Here is a 24,742-nt window from a genome sequence, read left to right as displayed (position 1 = left end):
CTGGATTAATGTAAATGTTGGATGATTGGGCATGAATCATAGAAAGGCACATAGATATAACCCAGTGGTTCTCAAAGTGTGGTTCCTGGACTGATAACATCAGCATCATCTGAGAACTTGTCAAGCAAATTCTGGGCCCTATCCCATATGTACTAACTCAGAAACTTGAGTGTGGGGCCCAACAAGCTGTATTTTAACAAGCCCTCCAGGGATGCTGATGCACACTCAAGTCTGCCAACCACTGATCTAACCCAGTGATCTATAAGAGAGGAGCTCAGCTGCCATGGAGGTTCTGGGGGAAACTCTGGGGGAGGGGAGGGGGTTTGGAGCAGCCTTATTTTTATCTGCTTTACATGTTGAGCTGCTCTGTCAGATTTTGTTTAAAGAAAGCCCTTCAAACTGGAAAAGTCTGAAAGCACTGACTCCACTCTACCTACCCTGTCTCATCACCTGTACAGATGGGAACACTGAGGCCCAGAAAGGGAAAGCTCTGGAAAGCAGGGATGGGCTGGCAGCCAGGCCTCTTAACTTGCAGCCCAGGGTGCTTTGCAGCATCTTAGGCAACCTCCTCGTGAGAGAGGAAACAGGAAGACTAGCTTTTCAGTCGTCTTTCAGGAAGATCCTGGGGGCTGTCAGCTTCTCTTTCTAGTTCTGCCAGGAAAGGCTTCTGGGGTTCTTGCAGGAAGTCCTTCTGGTTTTGTCTTTCCTCCTGTGGCCCAGAGCCTATAGCCCCAGACTACTTCTCAGCCAGCCTGCCTCTCCCGGCCCCTACCCCAACGCTCATCTCAAGGTGGAACATCACGAGGTGGGGGCACTGCCTGAGCTTCCAGCCTCTCCCTCTAGCCCCAGCCAGCCCTCTCAAGCCCACCTGACATACAAGACTCTGCCTAAGTCTGTATTCCCTGGCCCTCCTTTCCGTGCCCACCCCAGTCCAGGCAGTGCTCTGTCATACTCTGAACTGGGGTCCCTGCCAGCTCCTCCTGGCAGGCCAGTGCGTTCTCTACCATGGCTCCTGCCTTCCCAGCCCCCAACACTGCTAGGCCTATTGTCCTAGCAGGCAGCTCACAGGGCTTGGTAAACCGGCAGGGGAGATGTTGGTGGGGTGGGGTCGGCACTACCTGTTGCTGGCTCCCCGCAAGGCCAAAGACCCAGCTGGCTGGTAGGACTTCCCCACTGCTGCCCCTGCCTTTTCACCTCTGACTTAGGACTTGAGCGTCTGCCAACTTCTCTGGCTTTCTCCAGGGCAAAAGCACTCAGTCCAGCCATCTCCACTGTGTGGGGGAGAACGCAGCAGCCCCTCTGGGTGCCAATTGAGGACAACGCCGGGGCTGGGACAGGAGTCTCGAGCCTCTGAGCCTACGTGAACAAAGTCAAGGCTGCTGCAGTGTGGTGTGTGACTCAGCTGCTTGGCTCTTCCCTTCTGGGTGTGTGTGTATGTGTATGTGTGTGTGGTGAAGGAGGTGGATTCTGGAAGAGGGAGAGAATAAAGAGAAATTGGAAACATGACCACTAAAAGGCTAACGTTCGCAGACCAAGCCAGCTCATCCCCCCTGCAAAAGAGTGTTTGAAATCCTAGCCAGGCCTGCCCCTGTCCGACCTCTTGGCCTCTGCGGACTGGCTTATAGCAGGAATTTCACAGCCGATGGAAGCTAGGCAATATGAATGAAGTAGCCCGGACTCTGGAGTCAGATGGATGGACATTCAAATCTGGCCTCAGCCCCTCACTAAGTGTTCAAACTTATGTGAAGGTCTCCACCTCCTTAAACTTTGGGGTCCTCAGCTCCCAAAAAGGGATGGTAACATTAGGTTGAACCACATGAAAATGCTATTTGAATGCTTGAATATTGCCAGTTTCATGTTGGTTCAATCCAATAGCAACTCCTTCCCAGGGCTGTTGTGCAGGTTAAATGAGACAAGATACAAAATTGTTTATATCAGCCCCTGACACATAATAAGTGCCCACTAAAGGATAGTGACTACTATGCTGATCAAAGTGGCTATCTAAGACAATGTTGGCCACAGACTGAGGCCCAGGCTGGGCCATCTCACCAAAGCAGGTCCCAGATAAGCTGAAATACATCAGTGATGTAATCTGAGGAGTTAAAATGGACCCTTGCAGATACAAACTACTATGACCAGAATACAGAAACAAGGTCCTATTGTATGGAACAGGAAACTATATTCAATGGCTTGTAGTAACCTGTAATGAAAAAGTATATCTATATCTATATCTGTATCTATCTCTGACTAACTATGCTGTACACCAGAAACTAATACAACATTATAAATCAACTATACTTCAATTTTTAAAAAATGGGGGGAAAAACGGACCCCTGGTCAAATACTCCTTCTCTCTGGGCTGGGTCAGCTCTTAAAACTTCTTGCTTATTGTAGGTCACTGTTTGTGGTGAAGCCACTTTCCAGTGAAGACTCCCATTTAAGAGTCCCAAAAGGGGAACAGATTCAATCGTTGACTCATCAATCCATTCATTCATTCAACAGCTGGATCAAGAGCCTATTACGTCTCAGGCACTGTGCTGACTGCTGGGTTGAAGAAGGTACGGTCCCTGCCTTAGAGGAATTTGCAATTTGGTATGGGAGAAAACCCCAGGACAGGTACTAAGAGTCCACTGTTGACAAGTGTCATAGTCATGAAGAGTGTGCCCCAAGACTCGTGGGAGTAGTGAGAAGGGACCATCCAACTCTGTTTGGGGGTTGGGGAAGGCTGCACAGAAATAAGTGACATGCCAGATGGACCTTGAAAGATAGGTAGGAATTCCTTGGATGGAGAAGGTGCGGTACTAGAAGGATATTTCAAGTAGGGAAACCTAACATGTAGAGGCACGTGATTACAAAGGGGAGTGATTGGGTTTGGTTCAAAGTTCAGGGATAGGGATTGAGTCAAAGTTCAATGTGTCTGGAGCAGAGAGTAGGGAAGGGAGTATCAGGAGCTGAGTCTGAAGGGGTAGGTTAAGGCTGAGTTAGGAAGTGTATTGCATGCCAGTCTAAAGGGCTTGGATGTGATCCTGTAGGCAATTGACAATCGACAGATAAGGGTTTCCCAGAGTGTGTAGACAGAAAACAATCTGATTTTGTCTGGAGTAGGTCCTGGGAATCTAAGATAGAAGAGTTTTTTAATTGTTAGTAGTTACTCTAAACTTTATTGAGGCATAATTTATATACAATAAAGTGTACCTGTTGTAAGTGTACAGTTCAACGAGTTTTGATAAATATATATACCCATGTAACCAGTACCAGCTTAGACCTGGGCAAATGGGGCTCCTTCTCTGTGCCCTGAATCTCAATGGTGAGGGAGCTGTGCTTTGCAACACCTTCATTACAATTTTTAAAGGTTCCCTTTAGTTCCTGGGAACAGCCAAGATCAGCAATTTCATCAGGATGGGCTGCCCATGGTACAGAATGGGTCCCAGGTTGACATGGGACCAGATCAATGTTTCTCCCCTTTAAGGCAGACTTTGAACCTCAAGACCCCTACCCCCCATGCTTGGGGCCCACCAGATACCCCCAGGAACTTCAAGATTCTCACCTATGGGATAATCTCTGGGAGTCTCATGTTTGGGACCTGGTTCCAGGAGGGCAGCATGGCAAGTAGATTGCTCCACAAGCCAATACAGTAGTTCTTTGACACAATTGCCTGAAACTGAGCAACCAGAATGGTACTGACACACTGATTTTGGATGATTCAAATGGTGCCTATAGACAAGTACCACGCAAAATGTATTTTCCCAGGCTCTGAGCACCCTAGGAGTGGCCAGTGTAAAATCATCGCTGCAATAAGGATTTATAGCACTTTCCTCATGGTAAAAAGTTTTCTTGAAGACCTTTTCAATCAATCTCACTCTCATTCCCCACTCCTGACTACCACTATCTTGCTTTCTGTCCCTATAGGCTAGTTTTTCCTAGTCTAGAATTTCAAATAAATTGAATCATACAGTATTTAGCCTATTGTGTCTGGCTTCTTTCAATTAGCAAAAGGCTGTTGAAGTAACCTCTGTTGTAGCATGTATCAGCTTCCTCCTTTTTATTGCTGACTATCCATTGTATTAAGATGCCATTGTGAATGCTGCATACTGATACAAATTTTAATGTATATTGGTATACCATTATATCAATAGACTGTTGGTCCATTGTATAGACATATCACAATTTGTGTGCTGGGCACCTGGGCTGTTTCTAGTTTGGGATTTTTATAAATAATGCTGTTTTGAACAAGGCTTTTTGTGGGCATATGTTTTAATTTCTCTTGGTTAAATACATAGGAATGAAATTACTGGGCCAAAGCATTGGCTTGTGTTTAATTTTATGAGAAACTACTGAGCTGACTTCCACAGTGCTTGTACTACTTTATACCCCAATCAACAATGTAAGAGAGTTGCTTCCACTTCCACTTGGTATTGTTATTTTTTTTTTAAATTTCACCCATTCTAATGAGTGTGTACTAGTATCTCATGGTGGCTTTAATTTGCATTTCACTGATAACTAATGATGTTGAGCATCTTTTCATGTGTTTATTGGTCATTGGTATGTCATCCTTGTGAAGTGTCTGTTCTTTAAGTATAATTTACAGACAATAAAATGCACTCATTAAAAATGTGCAATTCAATGAGTTTTGACAAATGAATACAACCATGTAACTAGTACCACCTGTCTAGAAGTTTATCAATAGTATCGATCTTTTCAAAGCACCAGCTTTTGATGGATAAGCAGCAAAGTCCTACTGTATAACACAGGGAACTATATTCAATACCTTGTAATAGCCTATAATGAAAAAGGATATGAAAAGGAATATATATGTATAACAGAATCACTATGCTGTACATCAGAAATTAACACATTATCAATTCACTATACTTCAACTAAAAAAATCTAAAATTAGAACATATTCTACATACAATTATATCACCAATATATGTAATTAAATTAAACAATTATTTAACTATTGAAAAAAACAACCAAAGCACCAGCTTTTGCTTTCATTGATTTTCTCTATATTTTTGGCTAATTCCTTGATTTCTGTTCTTACCTTTATTATTTCCTTCCTTGTACTTACTTTGGGCTTAATTTTCTCTTCTTTTTCTAGCGTCTTAAATTTTAAGCTGAGGTTATTGATCTGAGACTTCTTTTCTAACATAGGTACTGAGTACTATAAACATCCCCCTAAGGACTGCTTTAGTGGCATCTCACAAAGTTTTATATGTTGTTTTGATTTTCTTTCATTTAAAAATACTTTCCAATTCCCTTTTGATTTATACTTTGACCCATGGATTATTTAGAAGTGTGTCATCTAATATCTAAATATTTAAGGATTTTCTGACATCTTTTTGTTACTGATTTCTAATTTAATTATGTTGAGGTCAGAGAACATACTTTCTTTGATTTCAGTCCTTTAAAATTTATTGAGTGTAGTTTCGTGGTCTAGCATGTGTTCTATCCTGGAGATGTTCCACATATGCTCAGAGAAGAATGTATTCTGCAGATGTTGGGCGCAGTGTTCTATTCATGTCAATTAGGTCAAGTTGATTTTACGTTGTTCAAGTCTTTTACATTGTCACTGATTTTCCATTTACTTGTATAATCAGTTACTGAGAGAGAACTGTTGAACTCTCCAACTATAATTGTGACTTTATCTATTTCTTATTTCATGTATTTTGAAGCTTATTATTAGGTACTTACACGTTTAAGATTGTTATATTGTCCCGATGAGGTGGTCCTTCTATCATTATACATGTCTTTACTGTTAGTAATATTCTGTGTCTTGAAGCTTACTTTGAAACTAATATAGACATCCTTGGTATATATCTATCATTTTAGTTTTAACCTATCTGTGTCTTTGTACTCAAAAGATGTTTCTTACAGACAGCAAAAAAAAGTTGAGGCTAATTTTATTTTTAATACAGTAGAATGATCTCTGACTTTTAATTGCACTGCTTAGAGTACATTTACATTTAATGAAGTTATTGATATGGCTGGGTTTAGGGCATCCATTTCTCTATTTGTTTTCCGTTCTTCCCATTTATACTCCATCAGCTTTCCCCTCTTTTTCTTCCCTCTTTTGGACTGAGTATTTTCTTTTAAATTTTTTTATTTTGAAATAATTTTAGATTTACAGGAGAGTTGCAAAGATGGTACAGAGTGTTTCCAAATACTTTTTATCCAATCTTCTTTACTGTTAACATCTCACATAAACATGGTAGTGTATTTATCAAAACTAAGAAATTCGCATTAGTACAATATGTTTAACTAGACTACAGACTTCATTTGGATTTTCCCATTAATTCCTTTTCTGTTCCAAGATCCCATCTAGGATACCACATTTCAGTTAGTCATCATGTCTCCTTAAGCTCCTCCTGGCTGGGGCAGTTTCTCAGACTTTTCTGGTTTTTGATGACCTGGACAGTTTTTAAGAGTACTGGTCAGGTATTTTGTAGACTGTCCCTCAATTTGGGTTTGATGATTGCTCTTGATTAGTCTGTGGTTATGTACTTTGGGGAAGAATACCATAGAGGTGATGTGCCCTTGTCATTCCATTATATCAGGGGGCACATGACATTAATGTGACTTACTGGTGGTGTTAACCTTGATTACTTGGTTAAGATGGTATTTGTCAGACTTCTCAACTATAAACCAACTGTTTTTCCCTTTTCAAATTTTATTCATTATATGCAAGTCACTACATTCAGCTTATATTCAAGGGGAGGGGAATTAAGCTCCACTTCCTGGAGGGACAAGTATCTAGGAATAATTGAAATCTTTCATATTTTATTTTATCTCCACCATTGGTTGCTTAGCTATAACTAGGCTTTGTGTGTGTGTGTGTGAAGTTGCTCTAGGGTTTAAAGCAAACATTTAAAAAATGGAAATGTAGTCAGTTTACAGTGTTGTGTTGATTTCTGGTGTACAGCACAGTGATTCAGTTATACACATATATATTCCTTTTCATATTCTTTTTCATCATAGGCTATTGCAAGATATTGAATATAGTTCCCTGTGCTATTCAGTAGTACTTTGTGGTTTTAAAACACTTTTACCCCAAAAAATCAAAATCACTAATTAAAAAAGACCCATGCACCCCAAATGTTCATAGTGGCATTATTTACAATTGCCAAGATATGGAAGCAACTTAGAGGTCCATCAACAGATGAATGGATAAAGAAGATGTGGTACAAACACACACACACACACACACAAAGGAATACTACTCAAGTATAAAAAAAGAATGAAAATTTTTTGTTTGCAGCAACATGGATCAATTTGAAGGCCATTATGCTAAGTGAAATAAATCAGACAGAGAAAGACAAATACTGTATGAAATCACTTATTGGTGAAATCTAAAAAATACAATAAACTAGCGAATATAACAAAAAAGAAGCAGACTTACAGATATAGAGAAGAAACTAGTGGTTAGTGGTTACCAGTGGGGAGAGGGAAGTGGGAAGGGGCAATGTAAGGGTAGAAGAGTAAGAGGTACAAACTATTAACTATAAAATAAGCTACAAGGATATATTGTACAACATGGGGAATATAGTGAATATTTTATAATAACAGCAAATGGAGTATAACCTTTAAAAATTGTGATTCAGTATACAGTAACCTGTAACATATAATACTGTACAGCAACTATAGTTCAACTAAAAAATAAAATGAAATGAAACAAGGATTTTTAACTTATAACAATCATCTTAAAATCCTATTATATGACTTCATGTACAAGTAATAAACTTCAAACAGCATGTTTTGATTTCTCTCCTCCCATCCTTTGTGGTACTGTTGTCATACATTTTGCTTCTGCATATATTATAACCACTCCCCAAATACATTGCTATTATTTTTGCTTTAAGGAGTCGTTTATCTTTTTTGGAAATAATTTATTCAGGTGAAATTCACGGAATATAAAATAAACCATTTTAAAGTGAACAATTCAGTGGCATTTAGCAGTCAATTATCTTTAAAAGAAAATGTTTTTCAAAGGTTGAAAACAAGTCTTTTCATATTTATCCACATGTTTACTATATCTGGTGCTCATCATTGTTTTTTGGAAGTCTGAGTTTGCATCCAGTATCTTTATCCTTAAACCTGAAGAACATCCTTCAACATTTCTTATAGTGTACATCTTTGGATATTTTAAAGATGTCACTCTATTATCTCCTGGCTTGCAACATTTTAGTTGAGAATTCATGGTAATCTTTAGCTTGGTGCCCCTGTATGTAATGTGTCTTTTTTCTAGGGCTGTGCTTAACATTTTCTCTTCATGTGTAGTTTTCAACAATTTGCTATGATGTGCCTTGGTTTGGTTTTCTTCATTTTTTATCCTTCTTGAGGTTTGCTGAACTTCTTGAATCTGTAGTTTATAGTTTTCATAAGATTTGCCAAAATTTCAGCTATTATTTATTCAAATATTTCTTTCTGCCTCCAGATCCTTCTATTAGACTGTGTGGTATTGAAACATAGGTCACTGAGGCTCCATTAACATTTTAAAAAATAAAAGCTTTATTGAGATATAATTCACACACCATACAATTCACCCATTTAGAGTGTACAATTCAATGGCTTTTAGTATATTCATAGATATGTACAATCATCCCCATAGTCAATTTTAGAATATTTTCTTCTCCTCCAATGAAACCCCATACCCTTAGCTATCCTCTCATCCCTAAGCAACGACTAATCTACTTTCTGTCTGTATAGTGTTGCCTACTTTGCACATTTCACATAAATGGAATAATAAATTGTGGTCTTTTGTGGTGGTTTCTTTCACTTAGTATGTTTTAAATGTTCATCCATGTGTTAGCATGTATCAGTACTTCATTCCTTTTTATGGGCAGATAATATGCCTTTGTATGGATATACTACACTTTGTTTATGCATTCATTCTGTTAACTTTTTCTCTCTGTGACTCATTGTGGATAGTTTCTATTGCTATTGCTTCTATAGTTCACTGATAATTTCTTCTGCATTGTCTACTCCACTATTCGGCCCATCTAGTGAATTTATTTCAAATATTGTAATTTTCACCTCTAAAAATTCTACTTGGATATATATATATATACATATACAATTTTAAAATTTCTTTCATCACTATTTTCATGTTTTCCTTTCAAGGCTTCAGTATATTTATAATAAGTGCTTTTAAAGTCCCTGCTTGTTAATTCCCTCTCTTATTTCTGGCTCTGTTTCTATGGACTGATTTTTGCCCTGGCTTTGGAAGCAGCACAATTTCCTGCTTCCTTACCTGTCTAGTTTTTTTTTTTTTTTTTTTTTGGATCCTAAATATTGTGCATGTTTCGTCATTGAGTGTCTGGATTTCATGTCTTCTTTTTAACTTTGTTCTACAAGGCAGTTAAGTTACTTGAACATCAGCCTGAGCCTTTCCAGGCTTGTTTTTAAGGCTCATCAGAACAGGCTTACAGTAGCATTTATTCTAGGGCTAGTTTATCCCTACTGCTAACGTATGACCTTTCTTGGGGTTTCTGTTGAATGCCCTGGATTTTCTCAAGGTTTCCCTACTCTGACTGGTGGGAAATTAAATGTCTGTCAAACCTGTAAGGGCTCTGAGAATGTCAGTTTACAACTCCTCGGTAATTCTTTGCTTGGCTTTTTGGAGTTTCACCCTATATGTGTATACTTTAGTATCGAGCAATTCAATCAAGCCCCTACGCAGATATCTGGAACTCTTTTTCAGTGTTGCTCTCTCCTTTCCAGAACTCTGCCCTGCAAATTCCAGATACCTCAGTCTCCCAAACTCTAATATCTTTCTCTTTAACTCAGAGAGACCACTATGTTCTTCTGAGGTTTTCCTTTCTCACACCATGGTCCACAAAGTGCCTCCTGGCAGAAACCAAGGGCTATCAGAGACTTCACCTCATTTGTTTCCCTTCTCTCAGAGGTTGCAGTCCTGTACTGCCTGTTGTCCAATGTCTAAAAACAGCTATTTCATTTTTTGTTGTTTTCTAGGTTTTTTTTTAATGGCAGGAGAAAAAGGTTTTTGAATGTCTTTCTCAAAGGCTTTTATTTATTTATTTATTTATTTGTTTATTTAGGGAGGGAGGTAATTAGGCTTGTTTGTTTATATGTCTATTTATTTTTACTGGAGGTACTGGGGATTGAACCCAGGACCTTGTGCATGCTAAGGGCATACTCTACCACTGAGCTATACCCTCCCACTGGGAGAAAAAGTTTGATGCAGTTTACTCCAACATGGTTGGAAGCAGAAGTCACAGTAGAGATTTTTAAGCAGGGACATGATCATATTTGTTTTTAAGGAAAAGCTGGTGGCCTTCTAGTAGTCTCTTGAATGTGCAAGAGGTAAATACTAAGACAAAAAGATCAATTAAGAGATTAAGTTGTCTATGAATGAGCTGCTGGTGGGCTTAACTAAAAAAGCAGCAGTGGGACTGGAGAGGTGTGAAAACATCTTAGAGCTATTCAGGAGGTGGGGCTGCAAGACTTGCTGATAGATTGGATGTTGGTGGTGGGTGAAGTAAAGAGTTCAGGATGTCCTCGTGTTTTCTGGTTTGAATAACGAGAAAGATGGTAGTGCTATTTACTGAGACTCGGGCAGGAGAAGATTTTTTTTTCTTTTTTTAGAGTATGTGGTTTGATGGTGGAGTAGAGTGGAGATGGTGAGTCCAGTTGTCAACATGTGGACTTTGAGGTGCCTGTGAACCACCCTCATGGAGAAGGCAGTTGGAGATGTAAACCCAGGGTTTAGAGAAAATCTGGGGGCTGAAAAAATAAATGTGGAATTTATGGCATATACATGGTAAATGGGGCCATGGGAATGGGTGAGACTGTTGGGGAGAGGGTGTCCAATGAAAGGAGAAGGCAGCCCAGGACAGAGTGAATGTCCTCCTTTCTAGCAGAGAGCTGGAAGCTGAGAGAATGGGCCAGAGTTTAGGGACATCATGATGGGGGAGATAATAGGATAAAATGGGAGCCCTGTTGGTCCTGTCCGCCGAGGATAAGCCCTGGGAGGGACTGCCCAGAGGCTTAGGCCCCAAGGATGGGAGATGCAGCACAAGAAGAGAAGTTGCCAGGTCCCAGGGCACATTCTGCTAACACCACACTTCTTTTGGCTGATGCTCTGCCCTGCCTGCCTCATCTCCAGGCACGGCCATTAACACCATTACAAAGAAAAGGCAAACTAGGGCAAACCAAGGCATAATAGAACTAGAAATAGTTTCAAAACCCCAAAGTAGGAGAAAATCTCAACTGGTATTTTGGAGGCGACAGGCAGCAGTTGTCACTCAGTCTCCGCAGGCCGGCATTGTCAACTTGGCCCTGCGCCCTGCAGCTGGGGCTGGCGGGCTGGCCACACTCCAGGAAGCCCACACATCTTCACCCCCACCTCTGGCACTGGGAACCATGCCAGCACCTCCCCAGGCAGCCAGCCATGTGGCCAAGCCTAGGGAGCAGAGTTAGGAGGACTCGGCTGTAGCTGGGATAGACAGGGAGAGGCAGAAAGGGGACAGCCTTATGCAGTGGTGGCAGGGATGCTTGAGGCCAGTCCTAGGTGCCCACCCTCAGCGGCCTCCCTGCCTCTTATTGCCAAAACTCACTCGTGCTCCTCAGAACTAGTGAACTAGCAATGGTGTCACCACCCAAATGCTACTCGAATTCATTCTCTGTGGCCTATTGTTCTTCCATTGGCTCCTGTCTCCTCCATGGGCTGGGAGCTCCCCTAGGCCAGGGACCTGCTGCAGGGGCTATTTGTTTGACTTCTCCACAGCGAACCCACCTTGAAAAAATGCCTCGGGGCACATTGAAGGGGACCCTTCTTCATCAGCTTTGCCGTCAACTTTGCTGTCAACTCAGATGCACGACATGCTGACTGGCAGAGTTCCTTTTCACTGGGAGCCTCTTGGGGCGTTTACACTAGGATCTGCTTCCCCCCCAATTTCATTTGCACTCAGCTTCTCAAGGACACAGCTCTTGGGTAGAGTGAGGTACATATGGATGTCTTTTTTGAATTAAAATGAATAAATATTTTGACATGTTGGTGGAGGGGGGTTTCCAAGACACCTATTTGAGGAAATTAGAGACCCCTGAGCTGAGGGGGAGAGTTGGTACAGGTTCTCTTCAGCAGGATGGGAAGGTGCGAGGCTGGGAGCCCTTCTAGACCATCGGGCAGGAGCGCATGCTCAGCCTCTCCCCCAGACCTGGGGAAACAGCGTTCTCTTGCCAGTGGGTAGTGGACTTTCTGGGCTTCAAGTGGCATATGTATCTATTAGGCTACTCATCTTGACCCACTGGCTCTTTGCCTTCAGTGATTGGTGGGGGTGGGGTTCCTCTGAGAAGCAGTCATCAAGATAAAGAGAATGATGTCTGAGAAACAGACATCAAGATAAAGTTAAATGTGCAAGTGTTGCATTGGGGGAGACATCCGTGAAGGATACAGGAGAGGAAGTAAAAGTGAAGGACTGACACCTGAGAAAGGAGAGGGGGAAGGAAGGAGATGTGGGTGGGAGGGGTCTCGGACCCCAGCATGGTTCTGAGAAAGTCTTGGCTAGATTGACAGGAAATCCCTGAGCAAGGTTAGCCTGTTGGAAGAGTCCCATGTTCCAGGGATGGGCTGGGATTGGTATCCTTGCCAGACTTAGTCATTGGCCTGGGGGAAACAATGGCCTTGATGTAAACACCACCATGGATCTCAAAGTAGAGCCCCTGGGGCTGTTGGTGAACTCCACTCCCCCCAGCAGTTTCTCTTGAGAGCTGAGCAGTCCATCTCCACACCCACCATCCCTGCAGCCTCCTGGGACCTCCGCTCTGCCACCTTGCCTGGGACCAGTCCTCACTGGTTTATTCCCAAGGCAATAGTTTCTCCCCTTCCAGCCGAACGCCAGGCCAGACAGTCTGCCTGGGCTCCTCAACCTTCATGACAGGGCTTAGGGCCCCAGACGTCAGCCTTGCTGGAAGGCCTCTTGGAGCAGGCTAGGAGTAGGGGACACTGGGGAGGGGCTGTGGGCTTTGATTCACCCCCAGGCATGTAGTCAGTGCAGGCAGTAGAGACATCAACAACAGCTCTCCGAGGAAGGCTGCCACTGTTTCTCTCCTTGATCTGTGCCCTCTGCTTTGAGGGGGACCTGGAAGCCACCTCCTCCTCCCCTTGGCCTTCAAGGAAACAGCAGTCTGGCTCCTCGTAGATGTATGGATGAACAGCTCTTTGTGTGGCCTTGGCCAACCTGTGTTGCTTGTGGTGGGGAAAAGGGTAAGGGATGCGGCAGTGGGTAGTGGGCAGCTGACCAGGGCCAATGGTGTCACCTGCAACCAGGGTCCTGAGAGAAAACATTTCCTCTGGAAGGAGGGCACAGCACCGGCCTGGCTGTTGGTCCCTCCTGGTCCATGTACCAGGCCTGTTTTGATGCTGTGCCTCCAGCACCTAGTACTCAGTGCCCAGTACCTGTTGGCAGAACAAGTGCCTTCTCCTGGTTCCCCCCCGCACACACATTGACCCCCTTCACCCTGCACTGGAATGTCAGGTTCGTGAGGGCAAGGACTTCATTTTATTCCCCACAATAGCCTAGCTCAGAGTCAGTACATAATAAGCATTCAACAAAGAGTATCCACTGGGTGCCAGAGCCCTGTTCCCAGGAGCACAAGAAGGAGGAAAGGGTAGGCCTTGCCCATGAAAGCTGGTAGCCTTCTAAGGAAACACAACCCCTTAGGCAGCAGATGGGGCGCCAGGATTTATGCTGAAATACCTAGACATAGGATCCATTTAAAAGAAAGCTCTGAGCAAGAACAGAGCTGACTGCAGCTGGCTGCAGAAGACTTTGGTGTGGAGGGGGACATTCGAATGACTGAGTTGACAAGAGCGGGCTGGAGCCAGCTGCTCCACATTTCTTTTCTAGGCTTCTTATTTATGGGGAACACATGTTCTGATCCAGAACTCTGGACACATGGTCTGACCAAAGGCCTAGATGTAGGAAAGTGGGACTGGCCTAGAAAATCCGACAGGACACTTCCTAGTGCCCTGCTGGAACTGCTCATGGTAAGGAACAGCCCAGATGGAGGCCAGTCTCTCTGCTGGGAGCTGGGTCAAGTTTTCAGGCAGTGGGTCTTACCAGTAGGCCTATCTCTGGCTCTCTTGCTGGAGGTTGGCATAACCCAGGTGTATCGAGGGAGGAGAAACTCTTCTTGGACCTATGAGAGCAGCAGTGCATTCTCTTCACCCAGCTCAGCCTGGCACCCCCAGAGGCTCATTGTCACCATGGCAGCACACCCCTCCAGGTCCTTGAGTCTTTTTTTTTTTCTGTATGTATATATATATATATATATATATATATTTTTTTTAATTGAAAGGTCCTTGAGTCTTGATCCAATAAGAGAAAACATGTTATTCATTCATGCATTGCCTTTGGACTTCTAGCTGTTGTCACTGCCAGTTTGAGACTGTAAGGGCCCAGAGGGCAGGTTCCAAGACTCTCTTATTCTTTGAGGGAGATTATTCTGTGCAACTTCAGATTCAGTGAAAGCTCATAATTGTGAGAGAGGACTCAATTAACAAATGCAGTTCCTGTGAGATGTCTTACGGTTGTTTTCCCTGTGTTGAGCATGGGATTGGCCTGAGCCTCTCACATTCCTTTTTTTTTTTTTTTTTTTTGTTCACACTCCATTTTGAGCAGGGTGACTAGGGTTGGGGTTCAGGTTGAGACTAGGGTTATGGTTGAATTAGGCCTGAGTCCATGGCTAGGGCTAAATAAAAGAAAGTGGTCCACGCTGGAATGGAATCCATGGTCTTGGCCCCCCCGGGCTACATCAACCAAAGATAACCAGCCCAACATTTAGATATTGTCTGTTGCTCATAAATGACCCACTAGGACTTGCTTTATAAATCTTGGGGAAAAAGCTCAAAGTTCAAAATTTTAGTGGGATCTAAAGGTATAGTGGTCTCCATTAATGCAAGAGCTATGGGTGGAGCAAGATTCATCCATGATTGGTCATGAACATGGCAGTGCCTGTTCTTTCAGGAACTGAGGCTTAGCAGAGAGTAGTGTTTGGAGGGACCAGTTATTTACAAGCTGAGGAGAGTGTGGGTTTTCCTGGAGCCCCAGCAGGGGCAGGTTCTGAGGGGAAGAGATATGGAGGGACACCATGGTGAGGGCTCCTGCAGACAGTCTTTAGTTTCCTCCTCCCCTCCCTCTTGGCTGACACTGTGTGCTAAGATAAGAATTGTGCTTATTGTTTCACAAGCATTATCTTATTTTTTCCACAGGACACTCTATGAGGAAAGTCAAATATCATCCCATTTTACAGATGAGGAAAATGAGGCCGAAGAAAGCTAAAGAACAAGTCTTCTGCAGGTTCAGAACGGGGCTAGGAGTGGAACCCAGGTCTGTCTGACTGCAGACACTTGATGACTGTCATCTTTGCTGACTCAGCTTTTCCTGGGGCCTAGGCTTGCTGTGGATTCCCAGGGGACAGGTGGGCACCAGAGATCCTGGTACTTCTGATGCAAAAGTGCCCCAAATATGACTTATTCATAACACCCTTCTGGTCCAGCACCCCTACAGCTCTGCTCTCCCTGGAACCCCTTGGTCCTCCTGAGCCTCCTCAGAATTCTGCCAGCCCCATATGAGCAGGTGCCTGTTCCCTGGGGCATGTGCCATGTCTACACACTCACCCCCAATGACTGGGGTGGGGCCGCCCCTCAAGCCCCTGCCACATCCCGCCTCCTGCCTTCCTTAGCTCTGCCATTCCCCTCAGCCCTCCCACCTCCTGATAACTGTGGGAGGATCTGGCAACTTCCACATGAGGTTGGCTGGCCCCTGTCCAGGCTGCATTTCACTTGCTTATTTCCTAACCATGTTTCTAACCTCTGGGGCCTCTGGAGACTCAATCTCAGTCTTGGCTGATTCTGAGCAGTCCAGTTTTTAGCTTATCTGCGGATTTCATTAGTGCGTTGTTTACTGGCATCTTACAAAGCTTTTAATGAAGGTGTTTCTGAAGACTGAGCCTGGGGTTGATCACTCTGGCTGGCCTGAGTTTGGTGTTCCCGAGGCCAAGCAGGTGGGTCCAGGCTGCATCTGGCCCGGTGAGCTGCGCTGGTGGGACAATCACAGGCGGAGGCAGAACCCCAGACCCCATTTCAGATTCAGCTTGAATCTTACCCACAGATGGACTCTGGGGGCTTGAACTCTGGGTGGCAGTGAGCATGGGAAGTCATACTAATAAACAAGCCAAGGTACTTGCAGCAGAGACACTGGCTTAGAATTTTGTCCCAAGGGTCTCCCCCTACCACTCCTCCTGCCATCCTCATCACAGATTTTAGTGCAGACCTGCACACTTCTGTGTTGGGATGATGAGGGTAGCAATAGTCTGTGGAAGGGAGCTGGTCCAGACCCCCTCTGCACCCTTGCACTGGCCCGGATGGAGCCACAGTGTAATTCATGGTGTCTCACTGTGGAGTAGGGCAGGGGGTCGCTGCCAGGCCTACACTGGGGCTTTCTTCTCTACCCCACCTTCTCCTCATCCCATCTGAACTGACCCAAACTGGCCCCTCGAGGAATATGGATGGCCAACCTCTGGTGTTGATGCCTCCTCTGTTTGGAAAGGGTCACATTTGCCTCATTTCCAAGACAGCACAGGAAAGTGGGACTGAAACCTGGCGACTCTGTTACTGTGTGTCTCTCAGTCCACACCCGGCTCCTGTCCAAGGCCCCTTTCGCGTTTTCAGGCAGAGCCCCGCGCTCTCACACGACTCTTCAGTTCTCTTGTACTGCACACGAGCTGTTTCCAGTGTGTTCCACCTGTCTCTCCAAATGGATTGTTGATGCCTTCAAGGCAGAGACCGAGGCCTCTTCTTTTCTGTGTTCTCTATTGCGAGTGATGAGTATGCAAAAACAGAAATAAGCCAGAGTTGAAGAAATGCAGAAAAGCTCACATTTCCCACTCCACACTCTCTTTCCTCTCTCCCCAAGAGCCTTATGGGCTCATTTTCAAGGGCTGGCTGACTTGAACTTAGGAGTTCCAGACCTCGCCAGGTAACACGCCTGTGGCCCCGGCCATGCGATGTGCAGGGAAATCACTGTAGTGAAGAACTTCCATCACCCCCTCCTTCAGGGAGTCTGCAGCCCTGAGAGGGAGGGAAAATGGCCCCAAATGTAACTGGAGGGTGGATCTCTCTTATTTTGTGAGTGTGTTCCTAAAATGTGTATGGGAGTGGAATCTTCCATTTGATGCACTCACTGGGGGAAAAAAATCACTACTTAAGGAAATCTGATGGTGAAATTGTTTTAAACTAATGACCTTAAATTTATTCATTTCATTTCTCCATGATCTTTTGTTTGTTAGGCTCTGAATCTATTCATTTACCAATTATCTAAGAAAAATCCATCCATCCTAATGAATTCATCCATCTGAGTGAATTCCAATACAGAGTAAAGTAAATACACATTAATTCATAAAAAGGAATACAAACATTTTACTTGCAGTCACTTATTTTTCAAAGTGAAGCATCGCACCCTAATGGACCCACTGTGTTATACTAGGACTAGAAGCCGAATACAAATAAAAGCGGGTCTTACTGTTCTTACCCAACAGAGGGGTATGGAGGTGAGCTTAGATTTGTATTTAATTGTCATTGGGGTCTACTACCTAGTGTCTCCAACGGAATCTTCCCGCAGAGTACAGTGAGTCAGATAGGCTGTCTTCAGATAGGTACTAACTTCTGCCACTTACCGAGTGATCTCAGGCAAGTTACTTAGCTTTTTTGGTTCTCAGTTTCCTTGGCTATAAAATGGGGACAGTCAAAGCAACTACCTTGTAAGGGAGTGATTCGGATGAAACATGATACTGAACGTTCAGAGTGAGGCTCTTTTGAATTAGGTGAAGGTAGAGGTTGTGAAATAGGGCAGCAGGTCCTTCCAAAGGTGACTCTGAAGCATAATTCCATTACCCAAAGGGCGAGTTCTTCTTGCCATGCACCCACAGTAAAAATGATTTTCCCCGTGGGAAGACAGGGCTGGGGTGGGGTGCTGTGCCTGTGAGTTTCAGTGGGCCACTGACAGATTCTCCCATTACACTCCTATGGGCAAGGTGTCCACTGGGGCTGGATGACAATCACAATCATAAATATTAGCGAGAGCTTGCTTGTGGAGCTCATGCATTTAAAATAGAATGGTAGAGAAACAGATTACATTCAAACCTGGAAGGCTTCTGTAGTAGATGGCGATGATCTCCCCACCCCCCATAGCAGTCTAGCTGGGGTCACCAGCAGCTGTACCAGAAGGCTCTTTCCAGAAAGCTGAGGTTCCCCACTTCCAGTGCCTGCAGCTTCTCCAATGGAGGGAGGGCTTTTTCCAGCATCTCTGGAGCTTGCCTAGCCTAACGTAGGAACCCAACCCCAGGGCAACTTTCAACTGATGGGGGATGGGAATAAGTGCGAAAATGCTCTAGCCTTCCCCTCCCCACTGCATCCCAGCATCCAGCAGGACAGTTCTGAGGAATGACACCACCGTTTCTTAGCCAGTCCCTGGCAGGATGGAGCGAGGGTTGCACCTGGGACCAACTGCTATTTCATGCCCTGTACATGGCTTTTCCCCCTTTTCTCACTTTCTGTATTTCTGCCTGTGTGCTTTATGGGACCACCGCCCCCAGTAAACTCCCTAAATCCCAGTCCTTGCCTCCAGATCTGCTCTTGGGGAAAACCCAAAGTAAAACACTTTATTTTCTACAGTTCGCAAGAGAGCCAGGTGGGTGGGGAGACAGGAGCATGAGAAAAGCTCATTACAAAAGAAATAGAATAAGCCTACCAGACATCTGTTTTCAAAGCACTTTCTTTCACCTACATCCTTGTTATTCAAAGCGCAGAGGAGCCACAAGGGCATCACCTGGGAGCTCATGAGAAATGCAGGTCCACCCTCGGCTGGCTGAATCCAAGTCTGCATTTTAACGAGAGCCCTAGGTGTTTGTGTGCCTGGTACACTTTGAGAAGCCCTGCCCTACATTGTCCTCCTCTATTCTCATGAAGGTCCTATGACAAAGTGTTACCATGTGTAGTGGGTTGAATAGTGTCCTCCCAAAATTCATGTCCACCCAGAATTTTAGAATGTGATCTTATTTGGATGTAGGGTCTTTGCAGATGTAATGAGTTAAGATGAGGTCACACTGGAGCAAGGTGGGCCCTAAATTCAATGACCGGTGTCCATATAAGAAGAGGAAAGGATGCGCGCACGCACACACACACACACACACACACACCAGAAAAAGGGCATGTGGCAGAAACTGCAGTTACGCTGCCATAAGCCAAGGAACACCAGGAGCCACTAGAAGCTGGAAGAGGCAGGGAAGGATCCTAACTAGAGCCTTTGGAGGGAGCCTGGCCCAGCACACAACTTGATTTTGGACTTCCAGCCTCCAGTGCTGTAAAAGAATAAGTTTCTGTTGTTTTAAGCCAGCAAGTTTGTGGTACTTCATTACGGCAGCCCTAGGAAACTCATATACTGTTAACCTCAATTTCATAGCCAAAGGCGGCAAAGTCAGGACTTGACCTAGGCACAGTTTGTGTTGGGGACTCAAAGCCTCGAAGTCGGTGCTGTGCCCAGAGGGACTTGGCGTGCATTTCCAGGGCCCTGTTCCTAGCCCTGCCCTGCTCCACTTTGTTATCCAGGACTTGGAAGCAGGCACGGGGACACATGGCCCAGGTGTGCAGATGACAAGAGGCTGGGTTATCATGGTGGATGGCTGAATTAGGACTCAGGAAGATTTAGACAGGTTAGAATGAGGGCCCAACACCAGCTGATGGAACCCCCACCAGGATGAGAGGACAGCTCAGTGCTTAGGTTGCAAAGAACAACCATACAGAAACAGGATGGAGAAAGCTAGCTTGACAGATGTTCTGATGGGAACAAAAATTAGGGCAGGTGTGTGGGTGGTGCAAGTGACCTTAAGCTCAGCTGGAGCTGAGAGTGTGATGCAGTTAATGGAGCAGGATCCTGGCCTTCAGCTGCATTAATAGAAGTGGGATGCCTGCCTCCCGTGAGCAGGATCTTCTGCTTCTGCTTTGTGCTGCTCTTGCCACCCCTGGAGGACTGGATCAAGGCAGGGGTACCATTTTTTAAAGGGGACTGAAAATTAGGGAGTGTTTGTGCCAGGAATGGTGAGGATTTAAAAAAAAAGTGATAACAGATGCCATTTATTGAATGTTCCCTACATGCCAGACACTGGGCTGAGTGAGGCAGACACTGTCCCTGCCCCGGGGAAGCTTACAGCCTACTGGCCAATAAACCAGAAGCAGATACATAACACGTATTTATTTAGAAACCTACATGTGCTGCAGAGAGGTGCGGAGTGCTGTGAGAGCACTGATCCGGAGAACCTGACCCAGAATGGGGATCAGAGTTTTCATCTTTAAGTCAATTTTTGAGGGCTAAGTGTTACTAGGGGACTGTGGCACCTTTGAAACAGAGATAGCAGGTTCAAGGGTCCTGGGGCACATTTGAACAGGGTGAAGAGTTGTATTATGGAATGTGGCTTGGTTAGATAAGGGAGATGCCATTTTAGCTGCATTGTGAGGAATGGATTGGAGAGAGGCAAGAGTAGGTCCAGGGAGGCCAGTCAGGAGAGGGTTGGAGCCATCCTGTGTTAGTTTCCTATCATTGCTGTAACAAATCATCACAAATTTAGTGGCTTAAAACAACACAAATATATCCTCTTACAGTTCAGGAGGTCAAAAGTCTGCAATGGGTCTCACTGGACTAAAATCAACATGTCAGCAGGTCTGTGTTCCTTCTGGAGGCTCCAGGGAGAATCTGGTTCCTCCATCTTTTCTGGCTTCTAGAAGTGCCCACATTCCTTGGTTCATGATGCCTTTCTATTTTCTAAGCCAGCAATGGCCAACTGAGACTTTCTTATGTCCCATCAATTCTGAATCTGACTCTTGTAACCCGCTCCCTTTCACTTCTAAAGACCCTCATTATATTGGGCCCACCACATAATCTGGGATAATTCCCTCATCTCTCTGTTTTAAAGTTAGCTGATTAGCAACTGTAATTTCCCCTTGCCATATAACATAACACATAATTCTGGAGATTAGGATGTGGACCTCTTTAGGGAGCCATTATTCTTCTGACCACACACCCCAATTTACATATATCATCTCATTTATTCCCCATCCCCCCACCCCATGAGGTTTGTACTATTAGTCCCTTTTTTACAGCTGGGGCCCTGAAGCCCACAGAGGCGACCGCCTAAGGTCACACAGCTGGGAAGTGGCTGAGTCCAGAGTCAGACTCCAGGTTGATACTGCAGATGCTGTGATCTTAGCCCCTGCCCCTTAACACCTCTCCATGTGGAGGGCACAGGGGAGCCGACTTCCAGTGTGCAATGTTCTGGCTGTTACTGTGACACAGAGCCAAGTTCTTGGTGACTCCAGAAGGCAGAACCAGGTCAATAGGTACAAGGAGGTAAATTCTAATTTTTAGTGACTCAGAATGTGAGAGCTGGAGGGGACTTGAGTGGTCATCTAGTCCATTTTCTTCTAAGGAAACCAAAGCCCAGAGAAGGAAAGTACAAGGCCACGCAGCTAATTAGTAGCCCAATAAGGATCTTTTTATCACAGTTCTCCCAACAATGGTGTGGGCTGCAGTATTAAGTGAGGGGCTTCTTGTCATCAGAGGGGGCTGAGCATCTGACAGGGACCCCATCCTGGGCACAGGCATTGCTGGCTATTGTGAAGCATGTTGAGAGTAAGTTTTTAACCACAAAATGCAAAAGTTTGTGAATGATTTTCTTGTTTTCATAACTTAAAGCTATTCTTCCTACAATAGTATCAGTTTCACCCATTTGTCCTCTGGTAGAAGGCTTTTTAAAAGTTGATTTATTAAAGCACAATTTACATACATTAAGATTCACCCTTTTAAGTGTACAACGCAATGTGTTTTAGCAAATGTATGCAGTTATGTATCCATCACCACATTCCATATAGGAAACATCTTCATCACCTCAAAAGGTTCAAAAGGTTCTCTGTGCCTCCCCTTTCTGAATTGTTTATTTTCAAATAGCTGGAGACTCACAAGAAGTTGCAAAAACAGGACAGAGAGGTCCCACATAGCCTTCATGCAGCTGTCCCCAGTGATAACATCTTCTTACCGAACCACTGCACCACATCAAGCCCAGTGAAATGATACCGGTGCACCATCTGCTGGGACCACAGACCTTATCCAGATTTCAGGAGTTTTTCCATGCACTCATTTGTTTGTGCGTGTTTTTGTGTATGTTCGATGCAGTTTTATCACGGGTATAGTTTTGCATAATCACCACCATAAAGGAGCTCCCTTGTGCCACTCCTTCAGAGTCGCACCCACCCCCTGGCCCGGACATCCCTAATCCCTGGCAAACAACTACTAATAGATTTCTGTGCCTCTTTCCATATGCTTTATTGTTAAATTGCATTTTTAATTAGAAACTAAATTGATGAATAAGCTCACATTTGGAAAAATTCCAAAATTCAGTTATTTTGGAAGATCTCCTTGAGACTGCCTTCCCAAGCCAGTCCCTTTCCAGAAGGTAAGCATCGTTAGGGTTTTGGGTAATCCCTTTTAAGCTTTTGTCTATGCAGTTGCACACCATGACGGTTTATTTTATGTGTCGACTGGACTGGGCTGCCGGGTGCCCAGATTAAACATGATTTCTGAGTGTGTCTGTGAGGGCATTTCAGGAAGAGACTGGTATTGGACTCAATGGACTCAGTACAGGAGATCACCCTCCCCCGTGTGGGTGGGCACCATCCAATCTGTTGAAGACCCGAATAGAACAAAAAGCAGAGGAAAGGTTCAACATAGTCTTGGAAGTCCTAGCCACAGCAATCAGACAAGACAGAGAAATAAAAGGGATCCAAATTGGAAAAGAAGAGGTAAAAGTGTTACTATATGCAGATAACATGATACTATATATAGAAAACCCTAAAAGGTCCACACAAAAATGACTAGAACTAATCGAAGAATTCAGCACGGTAGCAGGTTACAAGATTAATGTTCAAAAATCAGTTGCATTTCTTTACACTAACAAGGAATCAACAGAAAAAGAAAATAAAGAAACAATCCCCTTTAAAATAGCAGCCAAAGTAATAAAGCTCCTAGGAATAAATCTAACCAAGGAGGTGAAAGACTTATACACGGAAAACTATAAACCATTGATGAAGGGAATTAAAGAAGACTTTAAAAAATGGAAAGATATCCCAAGCTCCTGGATTGGAAGAATCAATATTGTTAAAATGGTCACACTGCCCAAGGCAATCTACAGATTTCATGCAATCCCTATCAAATTACCCAGGACATATTTAACAGAACTAGAACAAATCATAATAAAATTTATATGGAACCATCAAAGACCTAGAATTGCCAAAGCATTACTGAAGAGAAAGAAAGAGGCTGGAGGAACAACTCTACCAGACTTCAGACAATACTATAGAGCTACAGTCATCAGGAGAGCATGGTATTGGCACAAAAACAGACATATAGACCAATGGAACAGAATAGAGAGCCCAGAAATGAACCCACAAACTTCTGGTCAACTCATCTTCGAGAAAGGAGGCAAGAATATACAATGGAATAAAGACAGTCTCTTCAGCAAATGGTGTTGGGAAAACTGGACCACAGCATGTAAATCAATGAAGCTAGAACACTCCCTTACACCATACACAAAAATAAACTCAAAGTGGATCAAAGACTTAAACATAAGACAAGATACAATAAACCTCCTAGAAGAAAACATAGGCAAAACATTATCTAACATACATCCCAAAAATGTTCTCCCAGGACAGTTTATCCAAGCAATAGAAATAAAAGCAAGAATAAACCAATGGGGCCTAATTAAACTTACAAGCTTCTGCACAGCAAAGGAAACCATAAGTAAAACAAAACGACAACCTACAGAATGGGAGAAAATTTTTGCAAACAATGGAACCAACAAAGGCTTGATCTCCAGAATATATAAGCAGCTTATACAACTTAATAAGAAAAAAACAAAAAACCCAATCCAAAAATGGGCAGGAGACCTAAACAAGCAATTCTCCGAGGAAGAAATACAAATGATCAACAGGCCCATGAAAAAATGCTCAGTATCACTAATTATCAGAGAAATGCAAATCAAAACTATGATGAGGTATCACCTCACACCAGAATCATTCAAAAGTCCACAAATGATAAATGCTGGAGAGGCTGTGGAGAAAAGGGAACCCTCCTACACTGCTGGTGGGAATGCAGTTTGGTGCAGCCACTGTGGAAAACAGTACGGAGATTCCTCAAAAGACTAGCAATAGACTTACCATATGACCCAGTCATCCCGCTCCTGGGCATATCTCCAGAAGGACCCCTACTTCAAAATGACACCTGCACCCCAATGTTCATAGCAGCACTATTTACAATAGCCAAGATATGGAAACAGCCTAAATGTCCATCAACAGATGACTGGATAAAGAAGAGGTGGTATATTTATACAGTGGAATACTATTCAGCCATAAAAAACAACAACATAACCCCATTTGCAGCAACATGGATGCTCCTGGAGAATGTCATTCTAAGTGAAGTAAGCCAGAAAGAGAAAGAAAAATACCGTATGAGATCACTCGTATATGGAATCTAAAAAAAAAAAAGAACATAAATACAAAACAGAAACAGACTCATAGACACAGAATACAAACTTGTGGTTGCCAAGGGGGAGGGGGTGGGAAGGGACAGACTGGGATTTCAAAATTTATAGATACTGACAGGCATATGTAGCATAG

At 43.9% G+C, this 24,742-nt stretch overlaps 1 long non-coding RNA gene across 1 annotated transcript in view; it reads left to right on the top strand.

Annotated features, from left to right (window-relative positions):
* LOC141576227 (uncharacterized) overlaps positions 1-22,799 on the top strand; it is a 49,725-nt gene extending 26,926 nt beyond the window's left edge. Inside the window, exon 2 of the long non-coding RNA XR_012504543.1 lies at positions 15,233-22,799. This is a non-coding gene — a long non-coding RNA (uncharacterized LOC141576227). The remainder of the gene's footprint in view (positions 1-15,232) is intronic.
* Positions 22,800-24,742: the final 1,943 nt, after the last annotated feature.

The sequence above is a fragment of the Camelus bactrianus genome, chromosome X, assembly GCF_048773025.1.
Source record: "Camelus bactrianus isolate YW-2024 breed Bactrian camel chromosome X, ASM4877302v1, whole genome shotgun sequence".
In the NCBI taxonomy this organism is placed as follows: Eukaryota; Metazoa; Chordata; class Mammalia; order Artiodactyla; family Camelidae; genus Camelus; species Camelus bactrianus.
Note: the sequence above shows the minus strand (reverse complement) of the source record. Positions and strands in the feature narration are given on the sequence as shown.